Source organism: Salvelinus fontinalis, chromosome 20 (assembly GCF_029448725.1).
Source record: "Salvelinus fontinalis isolate EN_2023a chromosome 20, ASM2944872v1, whole genome shotgun sequence".
In the NCBI taxonomy this organism is placed as follows: domain Eukaryota; kingdom Metazoa; phylum Chordata; class Actinopteri; order Salmoniformes; family Salmonidae; genus Salvelinus; species Salvelinus fontinalis.
Window position 1 is genome coordinate 33,380,349 of NC_074684.1, and position 5,786 is coordinate 33,386,134.

Here is a 5,786-nt window from a genome sequence, read left to right on the forward strand (position 1 = left end):
CAGTAGAGTAGTTGTCAGTAGAGTAGTTGTCAGTAGTTGTCAGTAGTTGTCAGTAGAGTAGTTGTAAGTAGAGTAGTTGTTATTAGAGTAGTTGTCAGTAGAGTAGTTGTCAGTAGAGTAGTTGTCAGTAGAGTAGTTGTCAGTAGAGTAGTTGTCAGTAGTTGTCAGTAGTTGTCAGTAGAGTAGTTGTCAGTAGAGTAGTTGTCAGTAGTGTAGTTGTCAGTAGAGTAGTTGTCAGTAGTGTAGTTGTCAGTAGAGTAGTTGTCAGTAGTGTAGTTGTCAGTAGTTGTTAGTAGAGTAGTTGTCAGTAGAGTAGTTGTCAGTAGAGTAGTTGTCAGTAGTGTAGTTGTCAGTAGAGTAGTTGTCAGTAGAGTAGTTGTTGTTAGAGTAGTTGTCAGTAGAGTAGTTGTTAGTAGAGTAGTTGTCAGTAGAGTAGTTGTCAGTAGAGTAGTTGTCAGTAGAGTAGTTGTCAGTAGAGTAGTTGTCAGTAGTTGTCAGTAGTTGTCAGTAGAGTAGTTGTCAGTAGAGTAGTTGTCAGTAGTGTAGTTGTCAGTAGAGTAGTTGTCAGTAGTGTAGTTGTCAGTAGAGTAGTTGTCAGTAGTGTAGTTGTCAGTAGTTGTTAGTAGAGTAGTTGTCAGTAGAGTAGTTGTCAGTAGAGTAGTTGTCAGTAGTGTAGTTGTCAGTAGAGTAGTTGTCAGTAGTGTAGTTGTCAGTAGTTGTTAGTAGAGTAGTTGTCAGTAGAGTAGTTGTTGTTAGAGTAGTTGTCAGTAGAGTAGTTGTTAGTAGAGTAGTTGTCAGTAGAGTAGTTGTCAGTAGAGTAGTTGTCAGTAGAGTAGTTGTCAGTAGTGTAGTTGTCAGTAGAGTAGTTGTCAGTAGTGTAGTTGTCAGTAGTTGTTAGTAGAGTAGTTGTCAGTAGAGTAGTTGTCAGTAGAGTAGTTGTCAGTAGAGTAGTTGTCAGTAGTGTAGTTGTCAGTAGAGTAGTTGTCAGTAGTGTAGTTGTCAGTAGTTGTTAGTAGTGTAGTTGTCAGTAGAGTAGTTGTCAGTAGAGTAGTTGTTAGTAGAGTAGTTGTTAGTAGAGTAGTTGTCAGTAGAGTAGTTGTCAGTAGAGTAGTTGTCAGTAGAGTAGTTGTTAGTAGAGTAGTTGTCAGTAGAGTAGTTGTCAGTAGAGTAGTTGTCAGTAGAGTAGTTGTTAGTAGAGTAGTTGTCAGTAGAGTAGTTGTCAGTAGTGTAGTTGTTCTTAGAGTAGTTGCCAGTAGAGTAGTTGTCAGTAGTGTAGTTGTCAGTAGAGTAGTTGTCAGTAGTTGTTAGTAGAGTAGTTGTCAGTAGAGTAGTTGTCAGTAGAGTAGTTGTTATTAGAGTAGTTGTCAGTAGAGTAGTTGTTATTAGAGTAGTTGTTATTAGAGTAGTTGTCAGTAGAGTAGTTGTTATTAGAGTAGTTGTTATTAGAGTAGTTGTCAGTAGTGTAGTTGTCAGTAGAGTAGTTGTCAGTAGTGTAGTTGTCAGTAGAGTAGTTGTCAGTAGTTGTTAGTAGAGTAGTTGTCAGTAGAGTAGTTGTCAGTAGAGTAGTTGTTAGTAGTGTAGTTGTCAGTAGAGTAGTTGTCAGTAGTGTAGTTGTCAGTAGAGTAGTTGTCAGTAGTTGCCAGTAGAGTAGTTGTTATTAGAGTAGTTGTTAGTAGAGTAGTTGTCAGTAGAGTAGTTGTTAGTAGAGTAGTTGTTAGTAGAGTAGTTGTTATTAGAGTAGTTGTCAGTAGTTGTTATTAGAGTAGTTGTCAGTAGAGTAGTTGTTAGTAGAGTAGTTGTTAGTAGAGTAGTTGTTAGTAGAGTAGTTGTTATTAGAGTAGTTGTCAGTAGTTGTTATTAGAGTAGTTGTCAGTAGTTGTTATTAGAGTAGTTGTCAGTAGTTGTTATTAGTGTAGTTGTCAGTAGAGTAGTTGTCAGTAGAGTAGTTGTCAGTAGTTGTTAGTAGAGTAGTTGTTATTAGAGTAGTTGTCAGTAGAGTAGTTGTCAGTAGTTGTTATTAGAGTAGTTGTCAGTAGAGTAGTTGTCAGTAGTTGTTATTAGAGTAGTTGTTAGTAGAGTAGTTGTCAGTAGAGTAATTGTTAGTAGAGTAGTTGTCAGTAGTTGTTAGTAGAGTAGTTGTCAGTTGTTGTTAGTAGAGTAGTTGTCAGTTGTTGTTATTAGAGTAGTTGTCAGTTGTTGTTAGTAGAGTAGTTGTCAGTAGAGTAGTTGTCAGTAGAGTAGATATCAGTAGAGTAGTTGTCAGTAGAGTAGTTGTTAGTAGAGTAGTTGTCAGTAGAGTAGTTGTCAGTAGTGTAGTTGTCAGTAGAGTAGTTGTCAGTAGTTGTTAGTAGAGTAGTTGTCAGTAGAGTAGTTGTCAGTAGAGTAGTTGTTAGTAGAGTTGTTGTCAGTAGAGTAGTTGTCAGTAGAGTGGTTGTCAGTAGTGTAGTTGTCAGTAGAGTAGTTGTCAGTAGTGTAGTTGTCAGTAGAGTAGTTGTCAGTAGTGTAGTTGTCAGTAGTTGTTAGTAGAGTAGTTGTCAGTAGAGTAGTTGTCAGTAGTGTAGTTGTCAGTAGAGTAGTTGTCAGTAGTGTAGTTGTCAGTAGTTGTTAGTAGAGTAGTTGTCAGTAGAGTAGTTGTCAGTAGAGTAGTTGTTAGTAGAGTAGTTGTCAGTAGAGTAGTTGTCAGTAGAGTAGTTGTTAGTAGAGTAGTTGTCAGTAGAGTAGTTGTCAGTAGAGTAGTTGTTAGTAGAGTAGTTGTCAGTAGTGTAGTTGTCAGTAGAGTAGTTGTCAGTAGAGTAGTTGTTAGTAGAGTAGTTGTTAGTAGAGTAGTTGTCAGTAGAGTAGTTGTCAGTAGAGTAGTTGTTAGTAGAGTAGTTGTCAGTAGAGTAGTTGTCAGTAGAGTAGTTGTCAGTAGAGTAGTTGTCAGTAGAGTAGTTGTTAGTAGAGTAGTTGTCAGTAGAGTAGTTGTCAGTAGAGTAGTTGTTAGTAGTGTAGTTGTCAGTAGAGTAGTTGTCAGTAGTGTAGTTGTTATTAGAGTAGTTGTCTGTAGTTGTCAGTAGAGTAGTTGTTATTAGAGTAGTTGTTAGTAGAGTAGTTGTCAGTAGAGTAGTTGTCAGTAGTGTAGTTGTTAGTAGAGTAGTTGTTAGTAGAGTAGTTGTTATTAGAGTAGTTGTCAGTAGAGTAGTTGTCAGTAGTGTGGTTGCCAGTAGAGTAGTTGTTATTAGAGTAGTTGTTAGTAGAGTAGTTGTCAGTAGTTGTTATTAGAGTAGTTGTCAGTAGAGTAGTTGTTAGTAGAGTAGTTGTCAGTAGTGTAGTTGTCAGTAGTTGTTAGTAGAGTAGTTGTCAGTAGAGTAGTTGTCAGTAGAGTAGTTGTTAGTAGAGTAGTTGTCAGTAGAGTAGTTGTTAGTAGAGTAGTTGTTAGTAGAGTAGTTGTCAGTAGAGTAGTTGTTAGTAGAGTAGTTGTTAGTAGAGTAGTTGTTATTAGAGTAGTTGTCAGTAGTTGTTATTAGAGTAGTTGTCAGTAGTTGTTATTAGTGTAGTTGTCAGTAGAGTAGTTGTCAGTAGAGTAGTTGTCAGTAGTTGTTAGTAGAGTAGTTGTTATTAGAGTAGTTGTCAGTAGAGTAGTTGTTAGTAGAGTAGTTGTCAGTAGTTGTTAGTAGAGTAGTTGTCAGTTGTTGTTAGTAGAGTAGTTGTCAGTTGTTGTTATTAGAGTAGTTGTCAGTTGTTGTTAGTAGAGTAGTTGTCAGTAGAGTAGTTGTCAGTAGAGTAGATATCAGTAGTTGTTATTAGAGTAGTTGTCAGTAGAGTAGTTGTCAGTAGTTGTTATTAGAGTAGTTGTTAGTAGAGTAGTTGTCAGTAGAGTAATTGTTAGTAGAGTAGTTGTCAGTAGTTGTTAGTAGAGTAGTTGTCAGTTGTTGTTAGTAGAGTAGTTGTCAGTTGTTGTTATTAGAGTAGTTGTCAGTTGTTGTTAGTAGAGTAGTTGTCAGTAGAGTAGTTGTCAGTAGAGTAGATATCAGTAGAGTAGTTGTCAGTAGAGTAGTTGTTAGTAGAGTAGTTGTCAGTAGAGTAGTTGTCAGTAGTGTAGTTGTCAGTAGAGTAGTTGTTAGTAGTTGTTAGTAGAGTAGTTGTCAGTAGAGTAGTTGTCAGCAGAGTAGTTGTTAGTAGAGTTGTTGTCAGTAGAGTAGTTGTCAGTAGAGTAGTTGTCAGTAGTTGTTAGTAGAGTAGTTGTCAGTAGAGTAGTTGTTAGTAGAGTAGTTGTCAGTAGAGTAGTTGTCAGTAGAGTAGTTGTCAGTAGAGTAGTTGTCAGTAGAGTAGTTGTCAGTAGTGTAGTTGTCAGTAGAGTAGTTGTTAGTAGTGTAGTTGTCAGTAGAGTAGTTGTCAGTAGTGTAGTTGTCAGTAGTTGTTAGTAGAGTAGTTGTCAGTAGAGTAGTTGTCAGTAGTGTAGTTGTCAGTAGAGTAGTTGTCAGTAGTGTAGTTGTCAGTAGTTGTTAGTAGAGTAGTTGTCAGTAGAGTAGTTGTCAGTAGAGTAGTTGTTAGTAGAGTAGTTGTCAGTAGAGTAGTTGTCAGTAGAGTAGTTGTTAGTAGAGTAGTTGTCAGTAGAGTAGTTGTCAGTAGAGTAGTTGTCAGTAGAGTAGTTGTCAGTAGTTGTTAGTAGAGTAGTTGTCAGTAGAGTAGTTGTCAGTAGTTGTCAGTAGAGTAGTTGTTAGTAGAGTAGTTGTCAGTAGTTGTCAGTAGAGTAGTTGTCAGTAGAGTAGTTGTCAGTAGTTGTCAGTAGAGTAGTTGTTAGTAGAGTAGTTGTCAGTAGTTGTCAGTAGAGTAGTTGTTAGTAGAGTAGTTGTCAGTAGTTGTCAGTAGAGTAGTTGTCAGTAGAGTAGTTGTCAGTAGTTGTCAGTAGAGTAGTTGTCAGTAGTTGTCAGTAGAGTAGTTGTTAGTAGAGTAGTTGTCAGTAGAGTAGTTGTTAGTAGAGTAGTTGTTATTAGAGTAGTTGTTAGTAGAGTAGTTGTCAGTAGAGTAGTTGTCAGTAGAGTAGTTGTCAGTAGTGTAGTTGTCAGTAGAGTAGTTGTCAGTAGTGTAGTTGTCAGTAGTTGTTAGTAGAGTAGTTGTCAGTAGAGTAGTTGTCAGTAGAGTAGTTGTTATTAGAGTAGTTGTTAGTAGAGTAGTTGTTATTAGAGTAGTTGTCAGTAGAGTAGTTGTCAGTAGAGTAGTTGTCAGTAGAGTAGTTGTCAGTAGAGTAGTTGTTAGTAGAGTAGTTGTCAGTAGAGTAGTTGTCAGTAGAGTAGTTGTTAGTAGAGTAGTTGTCAGTAGAGTAGTTGTCAGTAGAGTAGTTGTCAGTAGAGTAGTTGTCAGTAGAGTAGTTGTCAGTAGAGTAGTTGTCAGTAGAGTAGTTGTCAGTAGAGTAGTTGTCAGTAGAGTAGTTGTTAGTAGAGTAGTTGTCAGTAGAGTAGTTGTCAGTAGTGTAGTTTTTATTAGAGTAGTTGCCAGTAGAGTAGTTGTTAGTAGAGTAGTTGTCAGTAGAGTAGTTGTCAGTAGAGTAGTTGTCAGTAGAGTAGTTGTCAGTAGTGTAGTTGTCAGTAGTTGTCAGTAGAGTAGTTGTCAGTAGAGTAGTTGTCAGTAGAGTAGTTGTCAGTAGAGTAGTTGTCAGTAGTGTAGTTGTCAGTAGAGTAGTTGTCAGTAGTTGTCAGTAGAGTAGTTGTCAGTAGAGTAGTTGTCAGTAGTGTAGATATCAGTAGAGTAGTTGTCAGTAGTTGTTATTAGAGTAGTTGTCAGTAGAGTAGTTGTCAGTAGTGTAG